Here is a 15,271-nt window from a genome sequence, read left to right on the forward strand (position 1 = left end):
TTTAAGGTGAGAGGGGCAAGTTATTTTTACACAGAGGGTGGTGGACGCCTGGAACACACTGCCAGGGTGGTGGTGGAGGCAGATATATATCATCCCTGATCAAAGAAGGCCAGTATGCCAAAGGTATTACTGACCTCGCTTTCTTCCTACAACGGCACTTTCAAAGTTCGGCTTTTTCTGTGGCGATCTTGTTATGTGTCTTTGCGATGGAGGGAAGTTAAGAAAGCATCTGTACTGTACCTTACCATGGTTCTCACCAGGACACAGTGCCCATGGCAAAGTTTTCAGTTTAGTTTATTGTCATGTTTACTGAGGTGCAATGAAAAGCTCTTTTTGATTGCTAACGGAATGGTCAATCAGCGGAAAGACAATATATGATTACAATCGAGCCATCCACGGTGTACAGATACATGATAAATGGAATAACGTTTAGCGCAAGATAAAGTCCAGTAAAGTCCGATCAAAGATAGTCCAAGGGTCTCCAATGAGGTAGATAGTAATACATGAAAATGTGACCTTAATGCATGTTCTCCATCTTGTATCCATGGTGTGAAATGGTGACAAGCAGGACACTTCAACCAGAGACTGGTAACCCATGGGCCAATGCCTGTGGTGGGCACCATTTCATGGTGGGCATCGGGGTAAGGACAACTAACCACCAGCTGCTTTTGGGCACCACAACCCGGTGGGGAGCTGGTAGGCACCATCTCCTGGTGAGGATCAGGTGAGAGCAGTAACTAACAGCTCTACAACTCTACTTCCTTAGAAGGTTTGGGAAGGTTGGCATGTCCCCAACTACTCTCACCAACATCAACAGATGCGCCGTAGAAAGCATTTTAGCGAGATCTTCCCAACTGTTATCAGGCAACTGAACCATCCTACTAACAACAAGAAAGCAGTCCTGAGCTACTATCTACCTCATTGGAGACTCTGGACTATCTGTGATCAGACCTTCTGCAGTGAGAATATCTACAAAATGCATTGCAGTTACTTGCCTAACCAGCTCCAACAGCAGCTCTTAAATTCATGACCTCAACAGCCAGGAACAACATGGACAGCAAGGGCATGATCTCGTCCAAGTTGCTCACCATTCTGAATTGGAAACTCATCACCATTCCCTTCATTGTCACTGGGTCCAAATCTTGGAACTCCCTTCCCAACAGCACTGTGGGGGCGGAGTAATACAACCGGCAGCTTATCACTTCTAAAAGCTAATGGAGGGCATGGCTCCACAGTGAGAGGAGCAATGCTTAGAGCAGATGAGAACGGGGCAAGTTTTTTACACAGACGGTGTTGGGTGCCTGGAACACGATGGTGGAAGTAGATATGAAAGTGGCATTTAAGAGGCCATTAGATAGGCACATGGAAATGCAGGGAATAGAGGGATATGATCATGTGCAGGCGGAGGAGATTAGTTTATTTTGGCATCATGTTTGGAACCAACAATGTGAACCGAAGGCCATGTTCCTGCGCTGTACTGTTCTATGTTCCATGCAATTAGGGAAGGGCAGTGAATGGTAGTTTTGCCAGTGAGGTCCAGATCTGGAAACGGAATATGAAAAAACCTAAGGCACAAAGTGCTGCAGTAACTCAGCAGGTCAGGCAGCATCTCTGGATTACACCGAGAGGTGACGTTTTGGATCAGGACTCTTGAGTGTGAAGAAAATCCCGAGCTGAAATGTCACCTATCTATGTTCTGCAGAGATGCTGCCTGACCCGCTGAGTTACTCCACCACTTTGTGTCCTTTTTTTGTAAAGCACTATCTGTAATTCATTGCGTCTATATGTTTGCCAGGAGAATTCTGGTCGTATACGGAGCAGCATTTCCAGAGATGGTTTCTTTCCAATCATCTGCTTCCTTCAGAAGCCTAAGTGCATATGAGAGAGGAAGAATTTAGAATATCATTCGTCTGTGAAAGAACTTTGACTTTTTTAACTGTGGGAGTGAATACTCATTTCAGACTATAGCCGCCATTTCAAGGAAAGCCAGTCGGTAAGCTCCCTCAAGTGATCAGAAGCCCCTAAATAAACAACTAAAGATTTTAAAGGTATAGAAAAGGATTCTTTTCTCCAGAGATGCTGCCTGGCCCGCTGAGTTACTCCAGCATTTTGTGTCTATCTTAAAACTATTTTCCTGTTGAAAAATAAAATTGCTGGTATTCAAAGGATAAAGATAATTCCTTAATAAAACAGAAATTAACAAGCTCTTCCTAAACTGTCTCCCACATCTGGCTCCCACCCCTGCCAGATGTTTTTCCAGTCTGAGAAGCTCCCATGGCTAACGTGAGGAGGCCTAAGGGGAAATTCGATTTGACATGGTATTCTTCAACACTGTGGACTGAAACCTGCATATTCCGAGTTGAAACATCATGACGTGATGTTCAGGGTTGGCTTCGTGTCACCCGAGGGTGTGGGTCACCCTGGTATCCCTGACACAGGGGTTACGGGGTGCAGATAAACAGTTAATTATCTTCTCCTGTGTGATAATAAACTAAACCAAATTAAACAGCCTGACCTCATTCCCTTTGGAGTATTGCACCAAAATTTAGACAAAGATCCCCAGAGCACCTGACACGGGAGAGTCTGACTACAACTACATCCTCCCATTGCATGACAGATTGGGGGAAATTCATTGCTTACCTTCTGCTGGAAGTACCTCAAACCGCATCCCAATATTTCTCCCACTGGACATCATGGGGTTACAAATCAAAATAATCAACTCCCAACTACATCTTGTGCAGATCCCAATCTCCCCCACGATGCCCCGACCCAATGACTTCCCATCCCTGATTGGAAACCTGCCATCCATACTCCCCTCCCCATCCCACATTAATCACTCCATGCACCCTCCATCCCCAATTCAAGCATGAGCCTCCTCAGGGCTTCTTCTCAAGACACACCTTGAACATTGGCCCCTTTCCCTCTTCCTCCCCACCCCACGACATCACTGTCTCAACCTCTGGCCTTCGGTCCTTATTCTCCCTCTCCCTACTCTAACATTGATCCCTCAGCCCCAGGCACCCACACTAACTTGATGAGCAATGCTTATTTGCTTCTGATTGACAGAAGCTGCCCTTTCTAACCCCAGGATCTGAACTTGCAATAGAAGCTGTGTAGGAAGAAACTACAAATGCTGGTTTACATGGAAGATAGACACAAAATGCTGGAGTAACTCAGTGGGTCAAGCAGCATCTCTGAAGAAAAGGAATAGGTGACATTTCTTCAGATTGTTCCGACTGGGTCTGAAGAAGGGTCTCGACCCAAATTTTCACCTATTCCTTTTCTGCAGAGATGCTGCCTGACCCGCTGAGTTACTCCAGCATTTTGTGTCTTGCAATCGAAGCTTTTGACGCTCCTCAAAACAGGCATCATGCACCCAATCGTTGCCAGCCCAGTCGAGCACCTTCTCGTGTTTCAAGGCCAGGCAGTGTTGCCACCTGCCACACAGCTGGAGGATAGGAAGGACATGGGATCCCTGCTTCACCATGGAACAACTACCCCACCGGCCTCAGTCAGCAGTGCAGCAACAGGTAGGCACCACTTATCCACCAAGAAATCCAGGAATCCCTCCTTCCACTCATCAGCTCTGTGGCGCTGACGTTGCCAGCCCAGTCGAGCACCTTCTCGTGTTTCAAGGCCAGGCATTGTTGCCACCTGCCACACAGCTGGAGGATAGGAAGGACATGGGATCCCTCGCAAATTTACGTTCTCTCAACAACAAAGTGGACGCACTGCGACTCCTGTGCCACACTAACAAGGACTTCTCTCGAGCCGCTGCCCTGTGCTTCACTGAGACTGTGCTCACTCCGCTTCGTAAATCCATGCTGACTCGGAACGATCCTGTTACTACTATCCAAATACTCTGCAATTTCGTCTTTTATAATTGACTCCAGCATCTTCCCCACCACTGATGTCAGACTAACTGGTCTATAATTTCCCGTTTTCTATCTCCCTTCTTTCTTAAAAAGTGGGACAACATTAGCAACCCTCCAATCCACAGGAACTGATCCTGAATTTATAGAACATTGGAAAATGATCACCAATGTGTCCACAATTTCTAGCGCCACCTCAAGTACCCTGGGATGCAGACCATCAGGCCCTGGGGATTTATCAGCCTTCAGTCCCAGCAGTCTACCCAACACCATTTCCTGCCTAATGTGGTTTTCCTTCAGTTCCTCCTTCACCCTAGGATCTCTTGCCACTAGAACATCTGGGAGATTACTTGTATCTTCCTTGGTGAAGACAGATCCAAAGTACCGGTTCAACTCGTCTGCCATTTCCATCCCCCCAGGGTTGCGTCCTTAGCCCCCTACTGTACTCCCTGAAAACACATGACTGTGTGGCCAGGTTCAGCTCCAACTCCATCATCAAGTTTGCTGATGACACTGTGGTGGTGGGCCTGATCTCCGATAATGATGAGAAGGCCTACCGGGAGGAGGTGGCTGATCTGGCACTCTGGTGTCAGGACACAGCCTCCTCTTGAATGTCACAAAAACTAAGGAGCTGATTGAAGACCTTAGAAGGGCTCAACATCTGAGGACGTACACGCCACTGGAGTTAAATGGGATTACTGTGGATAGGGTGAGCAGCTTTAACTACCTGGGAGTCCACATCACAGAGGATCTGACATGGACAACACACATTGCCATACTGGTGAGTAAGCCAATGCAGTGCCTTTACCATCTCAGACAGTTAAGGACATTTAGAGTCTCTCTGAGGATCCTTCAGTGCTTCTACTCTGGGGCTGTAGAAAGCATCTTGTCCGGGAACATCACAATCTGGTTTGGGAACAGCTCTGCCCAGGACAGGAAGGCTCTGCGGAGAGTAGTGCGTTTGGCTGAACGCACTATGGGAACTACACTCGCCCCCCTGCAGGACCTATACATCAGGAGGTGCAGATCCAGAGCCAGCAACATTATGGGGGACCCCTACCACCCCAGCAACGGACTGTTCCAGCGGTCAGGCAAACGCCTCCGCTGTCACGCTGTGAAAACAGAGAGGATGAGACGGAGTTTCTTCCCACAGGCCATCAGGACTATTAACTCTCATATCACCAGGGACTAATTTAATTTACTGTATTAATTTATTTTTTGTGTTAATTTTTTTTTTCTATTCTGTTTTGTAGTTTATCACAATCCGCAGGCGTTGCCACTTTCATTTCACTGCACATCTTGTATATGTATGTGACAAATAAACTTGACTTGACTTTATTGTTCAATTCCGCAGCGCTTTCATTTTTTCTCGAATAATGGGCTGCACACTGGTGCAGCTAGTAGAGCCACTACCTCGCTGTTGCTGAGATCTTGGTTCGATCCTGACTGTGTGGAGTTTGTATGTTCTCCCTGTGACCGTCTGAGATTCCTCGCACATCCCAAAGTCATGCAGGTTGTAGGTTAATTGGCCATTGAAAATGTTCCCAAGTGTGTAGCGGGTATACCATAGAACTAGTGTGAATGTCTGGGATCGACAGTCGGCTAGACTGTGGGCCTATTTCCATGCTGTATCTTTCAATCAATCAATTTCCTATTTTCATTATCTCAATGGGACTACCATTTATTTTTGCAGCACTCTTTGCTGCAAGCTGAGAAATGCTCTTACTTCTTTCATATTCATTCCTAGTTCATAGAACAGTACAGCACAGGAACAGGTCCTTCGGCCCACTAGGTCCGTGCTGAATATGACACCATGTTAAACTAATCTCTGCCTGCATGTAATCCATATCCCTCCTTTCTCTGCACATCCATGGAAGCCTCTTGAATGCCGCTATCGTCCATTTTGGCTGTGTATGTGTGGTGGGGTGGGGTGGGGTGGGGTGGGGTGGGGGGTGGTGGGGGAAACCTTTCCTTTTTAGGTCTCTTCCTCACGGCGCGGGGCGCGGCTCGGCCGCGGGGCCTTCCATCGCCCGGTGCGCCTCGGCCGCTGGACTTTACACCGCTGGTGCGGCTCGGCCGCGGGACCTAACATCGCCCGGTGCGGCTAGGCCGCGGGACTTTACATCGCTGGTGCGGCTCGGCCGCGGAACCTAACATCGCCCGGCGCGGCCGCGGGACGGTTCAGCGCCAGGTGCGGCTCGGCCGCGGGGCCTTCCATCGCCCGGCACGGCTCGGCCGCGGGACTTTACATCGCTGGTGCGGCTCGGCCGCGGGACCTAACATCGCCCGGTGCGGCTCGGCCGCGGGACTTAGCAGCGCACGGTACGGCCGCGGGGCCTTCCATCGCCCGGCTCGGCCGCGGGACTTTTCAGCACCCGGTACGGCTCGGCCGCGGGGCCTTCAATCGCCCGGCTCGGCCGCGGGACTTTTCAGCGCCCGGTGCGGCTCGGCCGCGGGGCCTTCCATCGCCCGGCTCGGCCGCGGGACTTTTCAGCACCCGGTATGGCTCGGCCACGGGGCCTTCAATCGCCCGGCTCGGCTGTGGGACTTTTCAGCGCCCGGTGCGGCTCGGCCGCGGGGACTTCCATCCCCTTGCGAGGACTGTGCGGGTCGGTCGGGGACGAGCTGTCTGTCCGTGGGTGTGGGGAAGAGAGTGGAAGTTTTGTTGCCTCCATCACAGTGAGGGGGTGTTTGGAGTCACTGTGATGGATGTTTGTGTTGGGGTCATGTGTCTTGTGTTCTTTTATTTTTTTTGTGTGTGACTGCAATGTAATTTCGTTCGGTACCTCGGTACCGAATGACAAATAAAGCTCTGTATTTTGGAATGTTACGTTAAAGTTGTGCAAGACGTTGGTGAGGCCGCACTTGAAGTACTGTATTCAGTTTTGGTCACCCTGCTATAGGAAAGAAACCATTAAACTGGAACAAATACAGAAAAGATTTACGAGGATATTGCCAGGACTTGTAGGCTCTCAGGGAGAGGTTGGGCAGGCTGGAACTTTATTCCTTAGAGTACAGGAGGCTGAGGGGTGATCTTATGGAGGTGTACAAAATCATGAGGGGTATAAATGGGGTCAATGCACAATGCCTTTTTCCCAGGGTAGCAGAATCAAGAACCAGAAGACATAGGTTTAGGTGATTTATTCACAAAATGCTGGAGTAACTCAGCAGGTCAGGTGAGAGGTTTAGGTTTAGGTTTAGGTGAGAGGGAAATGATTTAATAGGAAGCTGAGGGGCAGCTTTTTCACACAGAGAATCGTGGTTGTATGGGACAAGCTATGAGAAGAGGTTCAGTAGTTGAGGTAGGTGCAATAACAAAATGTAAAAGACAATTGAACAGGTATATGGAGTTGGGCCAAAGGGTCTGTCTCTGTACTGTATGACTCTATGACTAACTGAAGTCCCGTATTCTTGCAAAACTTGCAAAACCTTAACTTGTCAAACTTTAGTGTTTTTGGATTGAAATAAAAATAGTTAACTGGCCTGTTGATGATCTATGAGTATTTGTAATGTTTAATGAAAATAACAGATTGTAAACAGTTGAAAGTGCATCACTGGTCATCACTGAAGTTTAGTAACAACCAAATTGGTAAAAGTGTTAAATGATTACTGACATTCTAGATTGTGCAGAGCACCAAGGCATGGTGGTCTCCACTATTCCAGGCAGCTTCAATGGCTGCTGAGAATGTTATCTCTATTGCACCCTAACCCATTTGCAAATGACAGAAGCAGAATGTGCAGCGGGTAAGCTGCATCCTCACAGTGCCAAAGAACAGAGTTCAGTCCTGACCTCGGGTGCTGTCTGTGTGGAGTTTGCACGTTCTCCCTGTAATCGCATAAGATTCCTCCAGGTGCTCTGGTTTCCTTCCACATTCCAAAGACGTGCAGGTTTGGAGACTAATTGGCCGATGTAAATTGCCCCTAGTGTGCAGAGGGTTGATGCAAAGTGGGAAAATATAGAACTAGTGTGAACGGTTAATCGATGTTTGGCCTGGACTTGGTGGGACAAAGGGCCTGTTTCCATGCTGTGTCAAACAATCAATCAATTAGTCCCTGCCCCGACTTCACTTTCCTGCTCTCTACCCAGACCCAAAACTTCACCTATCCATAATGTCTAGAGATGCTGCCTGACCCGCTGAGTTACTCCAGCACTTTGTGTCTTGTGGACACCATGTGTCTGCTTGTTCTTGTGAATCACCCTGGGAGCAGCCACTGAGCCACTTTGGCAAGCTGGGGGAAAAAGCCCACTCAAACAATCAACAGGAGATCTACAATGGGCAAGAAAGGCCACAGACAGGGAACACACAATGTTATTGTACCAAGGAATCTCTTAAAATGTAAGGTTGAGTTGATTCTGAAAGGAGGAACAGAATGTTTCAAAAACAGCTGGTAAAGCACCAGAGTTCTGGGTTACATACTGACCTTGGATGCTGTCTGTGTGGACTTTGCATTTTCTCCCTATGACCACTTGGCTTACATCCAGATACGCCAGTGTCCTCCCACATTCCAAAGACATCCGGGTTTTGCATGTTAATTGGCCTCTGTAAATTGTTCCGAGTGTGTAAGGAGTGGATGTAAAAATGGGATAACATAGAACGTGTGATTGATGGTCAACGTGGACTTGGTGGGTGGAAGATCCTATTTCCATGCTGTATCACTAAATTAATCCCCCGCCCATGTTTTCTCAACCGTGAAGCCCAACAAACAACTCAGTTTATTGTCCAGTAGTTTCTTAACTCGGATTATCAATGGGTTTACTGATTAAATCTTTCCACACAGGGTGAGCAAACCCAAGTTTGCCTCGGGGGTCAGCAAACGTTTAATTTCAGTTGTCAAAGTCCATCCAGGCCCCAGGGATATCTTTCCCAATTATTTTGTTGCACTGGGGTCTTCCATTTAAATCCGCAATTTTCCGCCCCTGAATCTAATATCAAAAGTCTCACCTTGTCGGGTTGCCCTTAAATATTACTGTGCCAGCCCCAGCAGACACTGGCCCAGTCACGGTTTAGCAGAGACACGGTTTGATCCTGACCTCGAGTGCTGCCTGTGTGGAGCTTGCACATTCTCCCTGTGACCATGTGGGTTTCCTCCGGGTCTCCAACTTTCTACCACACAAAATATAGGTTAATTGGCCCTCCATAAAATGCTCCTAGTGCATAGGGAGTGGATGAAAAAGTGGGATAACATAGAACTGGTGTGAACGGGTGATCGATCGTCTGCATAGATTCAGCTGGCTGAAGGGCCTGTTTCCACTCTACCTCTTTAAACTAAATTAAACATTGGTGGGTTCAATGAGAAATTCCCCTTGGCGCTTCAATAGACAATAGACAATAGACAATAGGTGCAGGAGTAGGCCATTCAGCCCTTCAAGCCAGCACCGCCATTCAATGCGATCATGGCTGATCACTCTCAATCAGTACCCCGTTCCTGCCTTCTCCCCATACCCCCTCACTCCGCTATCCTTAAGAGCTCTATCCAGCTCTCTCTTGAAAGCATCCAACGAACTGGCCTCCACTGCCTTCTGAGGCAGAGAATTCCACACCTTCACCACTCTCTGACTGAAAAAGTTCTTCCTCATCTCCGTTCTAAATGGCCTACCCCTTATTCTTAAACTGTGGCCCCTTGTTCTGGACTCCCCCATCATTGGGAACATGTTTCCTGCCTCTAATGTGTCCAATCCCCTAATTATCTTATATGTTTCAATAAGATCCCCCCTTATTATCCCCCCCACCAATAAGATTCCTTGATGGTGAGGCATGAGGATGTAACATAGGAATATAAGAAACAGAAACTCCAATGAGCTGAAGGAGGTTAGTTTAGGTTTGTTTTATTATTGTCATGTGCACCGAGGTACAGTGAAAAAAATTATTTTGCATGATAACCAATCAGATCAGATAATACTATACATAATAGACTTTGGCCCACCGAGTCGACGCTGACCAGCGATCACCCCGTACACCAACACTATCCTTCATACTAGGGACAATTTTACAACTTACTGAAGCCAATTAGCCTACAGGAAGAATACCAGATCACCTGGAGAAAACCCACGTGGTCATAGAGAGAACGTACAAACTCCATACAGACAGCACCCGTAGTCAGGATCGAACCTGGGTCTCTGGTGCTGTAAGGCAGGAACTCTACCGTTCCGCCACTGTGCCACCCTGTGATACAATCAAGCCAAACTCAAGTGCAATAGGTAGAGCGAAGGGAACAATGCAGAGTGCAGAATATAATTCTCAGCATTGTAGTACAACAGTTCCAGAGACGAAGTCCAATGGGGTAGAGGTGAATCGGACAGTAACTTTGCTTATGGAAGGGTAAATGCTAAATCCACCTCCTTAGTTAGAAGAAACATATTTTCCTGAATCAACACTGTCGAGAGCCCTCTAAGCATAACATGTACGTTTAATGCAACTCAACGTCTCCTCAATAAGGCAGACTTGTCATCTCAGGGAACAGTCTGGTGAAGCTTTGCAGCGCTCTCCCTATGAGCAAGTATATGTTACTGTGGGAATGACAGAACTGTTCCCTATACACCAGGAGTGGTCTTCCTGTGTAAGTCCCACATCACTTCTCTGACTCTCACACCCGCCCCCCCTTTCCAATAAGCTGCGTGTTAGCTCTCGTGATTTGTGCATGAGTTCATCTCGTTCTGTTTGAACAACAGCGTTTCCCAATCTCTCACCATTTACAAAATCTTTTTTTTCCATTGAAGTGGGAGAACCTCATTTGTCCCCACACTGCCCTGTTCACCATGTTTTTGCCCATTCACCCTGCCTGACTCTTTCCCCGTGAAACCTCTTTGTATCCTTGATATTCTCATTTGTTTTTATGTCACCAAATTTGAATCCCTCCACCATGGCAACACTATAAGGGTGGTACAGTGGTACAGTGATAGAGTTGCTGATTTACATCGCCAGAGACCTGGGTTCAATCCTGACTAAGGGTGCTGTCTGTACGCAGTTTGTGCGTTCTCCCTGTGACAACATGGGTTTTCCCTGGGTGCTTCGGTTTCCTCCCACGTGCCAAAAACGTGCAGGTCTGTAGGTTAATTGGCTTCGGTAAAAATTTGTGAGTCATCCCTAGTGTGTAGGATAGTGCTAGTGTATGGCGAGATCGCTGGTTGGCGTGTCCTCGGTGGGCCGAAGGGCCTGTTTCCGCGCTGCATCTTTAAACTAAAAAAATTAAACGAAACTATTGATTGTGAATATCTAGGGCAAAGCACTGATCCTACAGTAACACACAGGTTGGATCCTATCAACCTGTGAAGGACCATTTTATCCTGCACTTTATTTTCTATCTTCAATGATTCAATGTTACTTTATTGTCACAAATACCTATATACAGTAAAATTCTTTTTTTTCAAAGATCATAAGGCATTGGAGCAGAATTAGGCCATTCAGCCCATCGAGTCTTCCATGCATTCAATCATGGCTGAAATATTTTTCCCTCCCAAACCCATTCTCCTGCCTTCTCCCCCTAACCTTTGACACCATTACTAATCAAGAACCTATCATTCTCCGATTTAAAAACACTTAATAACTTAACCTCCACAGCCCAGCTGAAGTCATTTGTGGTCGGCCTTGACTAGTCCGGTCTTTTCTCACCTCCAGTTCTTCAATCCAACTCCCCCCCACCACCATCCCCACTGCCCACCTCCCATCTCCTATCTTCATTCTGAAGAAGGGTCCTGACCAAAACCATCACACATCCTTTCTCTCCAGAGATGCTGCCTGACTCGCTGAGTTACTCCAGCACTTTGTGAGTATCTTTGGCCTCCACTGCCATCTGTGGAAATGTATTCCACAGATTCATCATCTGACTAAAGAAATTTCTCCTCATCTCCATTCTAAAAGTATGTCCTTTTATTCTGAGGCTGTGCCCTCTGGTCCCAGACTCTCCCACTGCTGAAAACATCCATTTTGCATACAGTTCAGTAACAGTCTTACTATACATTAGGCACAATCATACTAAGGTACAAGAGTGTAAGTAGATTCCACTGAGGAAGTACACAAGAGTCACCATGTTTCAGGTGCCAACTTGTCCCTTTCACAATCAGAGTTGTTAAAAATATAGTTAACTTCCTACCTCCTTTACACCTCCACACCTTTCCTATCCATGTCTCGTCCAAATGTCATTTGGACAGGGCATTGATAGGAAAGTTATCTTCTTCAACCACTTCCTCCAGCAGCTCATTCCATATACCCACCACTCATAAATCTTTCCCCTCTCACCTTAAATCTACATCCTCTAGTTCTTGATTCTCCCAGTGTTATGCAGCCTTAAACCTGTAGAACAGAAGGATATGCGTTCTGACTGAGGACACAGCCATGGACAGCTGTGAACAGCTCGAATGATAGTACAGACCCAGGCTGAATGGCCTGTCTCCTGTCTTTATGTAAACATGAGGAACTGCAATTGCCAATTAAAAAAACCCACAACAACAAAGTGCTGGTCATTGTTCTCAATGTGCGAAGTACAAACGCACAGCGAAACTCTTTTCATACAAACAATTTAGTAGAGTATTGCCAAACCTAAGCAGATCCTCGATTAGCAAATGAGCAGCATATAACTCACCAGGTCAGGCAGCAGCTCTGGAGGACATGATATGCAATTTTCGGATCAGGATCATTCTTCAGACCTGAAACTGCAGAGAATTGTGAGCCCTCCCCAAACCATCATTCAAACCAGCCTCCCTTCCATTAACTCCATCTACACCTCATGCTGCCTCGGCAAGGCCACCAGCATAATCAACGACCAATTTCACCCTGAACACCCCCTGTTCTCCCCTCCCATCAGGCAAGAGGTACAGAAGTGTGAAAATGCAAACCTCCAAATTCAGCTGTTATCAGGCAACTGAACCATCCCATCATCAGAGCAGTCCTGAGCTATCATCTACCTCATTGGAGGCCCTTGCACTATCTTTGATCGGTCAAGGCACAAAAAGCTGGAGCAACTCAGTGGGTCAGGCAGCATCTCTGGAGCAAAGGAATAGGTAACGTTTCGGATCGAGACTCTTCTTCAGAATTTACTGGACTTTATCTTGCACTAAACGTTATTCACTTTATTCCCTTTATCATGTATCTGTACATTGTGGATGGCTCGATTTTAATCATTTATTGTCTTTCCGCTGACTGGTTTGCACGTAGCAAAAACTTTTCACTGCGACCATAAACTAAACTCAACATCAAAGATTGACACAAAATGCTGGAGTAACTGAGCGTGACCCTTGTTCAAACTGGTCTCTACCCAAAATGTCACCCATTCCTTCTATCCAGAAATGCTGCCTATCCTGCTGAGTTACTCCTGTATTTTGTGTCTATCTTCAGTGTAAAGCAGCATTTGCAGTTCCTTCCTACACATTCAAGTCAACATCACCTATCTATGTTTATCCAAAGATGCTACCTGACCCATTGGATTACTACAGCACTCTGTTTTTCCCAGTCTTTCTGTATTCACATTTTAGATGTAACAGTGCCCAGCCCCATCACGGGGCTCATCGGATTGACTGTCGCACCCCTTACTTGATTAAAATATACTCCACTGAGAAATTCAGGAGCTACTCCCTAGGCATGTAGAGATGTATTTGTGTTGTATGTTGACAGAAGGGAGTTGATTAAATAATGATTACCCTTCCTTTGATAAGGAGTGACGGTAAACCAACTCCTGCTCCTGTCTGGTTAGTCTAAAGGCTAAGATTTCACAACAGCTAAAGTACATCAGCACAATCTATCGATGTGCCATTTCACTTGAAAGCTGGTGGCAACATTTACTGCTACAATGCACTGTCAATAAGATTCAAGATGAAGGAATTTAAAATGTTTAAATGCCAAATCTGTTAGTCATACACCTTTACAGCATGAATAGACCCCTCGGCCTGCCTTGTCCATGCTGACTAAGCCGCCATACTGTGCTAGCCCCATTTGCCCAACTCTTCCATGCTGACCAGGGTGCCTTCCTGAGCTAGTCTCATCTGCCTCTAGATGCACCTGTCTCTCAACAGCTACTGCCATTATGGTCCATGTCATAAGGTTGTAGATTTTACCACTGTCTTCAGCATTGAAGTGCAGAGGGCCATTATGTGGTTTCTTCTGAAACATCAGGAGATCAAATTGCTCTCAGTTCACCAGGCCTCCAACTGTGAATGCTTTTTCTCAGCCCTCCCCCCTAACCTTTTTAGAGTCATACAGCACGGAAACAGGCCCTTCAGCCCATCGTCCATGACAGCCAAGATGTCCCATCTAAGCTAGTCCCATGTGCCCAAATCTGGCACATATTCCTGTAGTTTAGGTTTAATATTGTCATGTGCACTCAGAGACAGTGAAACACTTTGTTTTGCATGCTATCCAAACAGATCAGATATACCGTACACAAATACAATCATCAAACTCAAGAACAATAGATAGAGCAAATGGGAAGATACAGAGTGCTGAATATAGTTCTCAGCATTGCAGCGCATCAGTTCCACAGATAAAGTCTAATGCCTTCAATGGAGTTGAGGTGAATCAGGCAGTGCCCAATCTAATGGAAGGACCATTCGAAAGCCTGATAACAGAGGGGAAGAAGATGTTCCTGAGTCTGGTGGTGTGCACTTTCAAGCTTCTGTACCTTCTGCCGGATGGGAGCAGGAAGATTGGGGTGAGACCAGTCTTTGATTACGTTCACTGCTTTTCCGTGCCAGCATGGTGGAGATGGAGTCAATGGTAGAAGTCTTGATATAAACCATTCCTATCCATGCCATATAGCCACCACTTTCTGAGTGAAGAAGTTGAAGAAGTCTGAAGAAGGGTCCCTACCCGAAACGTTGCCCATCCTTTTTCTTCAGAGATACTGCCTGACCCGCTGAGTTATTCCAGCACTTTGTGCCTATCTTAGGTATAAACCAGCATTTGCAGTTCCTTGGTTCTACAAAATGTTGCCCCTCAGGTTCCTATTATATCTTTCCCTTCTCACCTTAAATCCGTGTCCTCTGGATCTTGATTCCCCAAGATCCAGGGTAAAAGACTCTGTACATTCACCCTATCTATTCCCCTCATGATTGTACATACCTTTATAAGATCACCCCTCATCCTCCTCCACTCTTAAACACCACTTTAGAAATAAAGCTCGGAAACTTGCCCATCAGCCCACCGAGTCCGCGCCAACTACCGATCGCCCCATATCCTACATGCTAAGGACAATTTACAATTAACAGTGCCAAATAACCTAAAAACCGGTATGTCTTTGGAGTGTGGGAGGAAACCAGAGCACCCAGAGGAAACCCATGCGGTCACAGGGAGAACGTACAAAACTCTGAAACAGACAACACCCGTACTCAGGATCGAACCTGGGTCTCTGGTAATGTAAGGCAGCAACTCTACCACTGCGCAACTGTGCCGCCCCTAACAAAGTATCAG

This window comes from Rhinoraja longicauda, chromosome 9 (assembly GCF_053455715.1).
Source record: "Rhinoraja longicauda isolate Sanriku21f chromosome 9, sRhiLon1.1, whole genome shotgun sequence".
NCBI classification, from domain to species: Eukaryota; Metazoa; Chordata; class Chondrichthyes; order Rajiformes; family Arhynchobatidae; genus Rhinoraja; species Rhinoraja longicauda.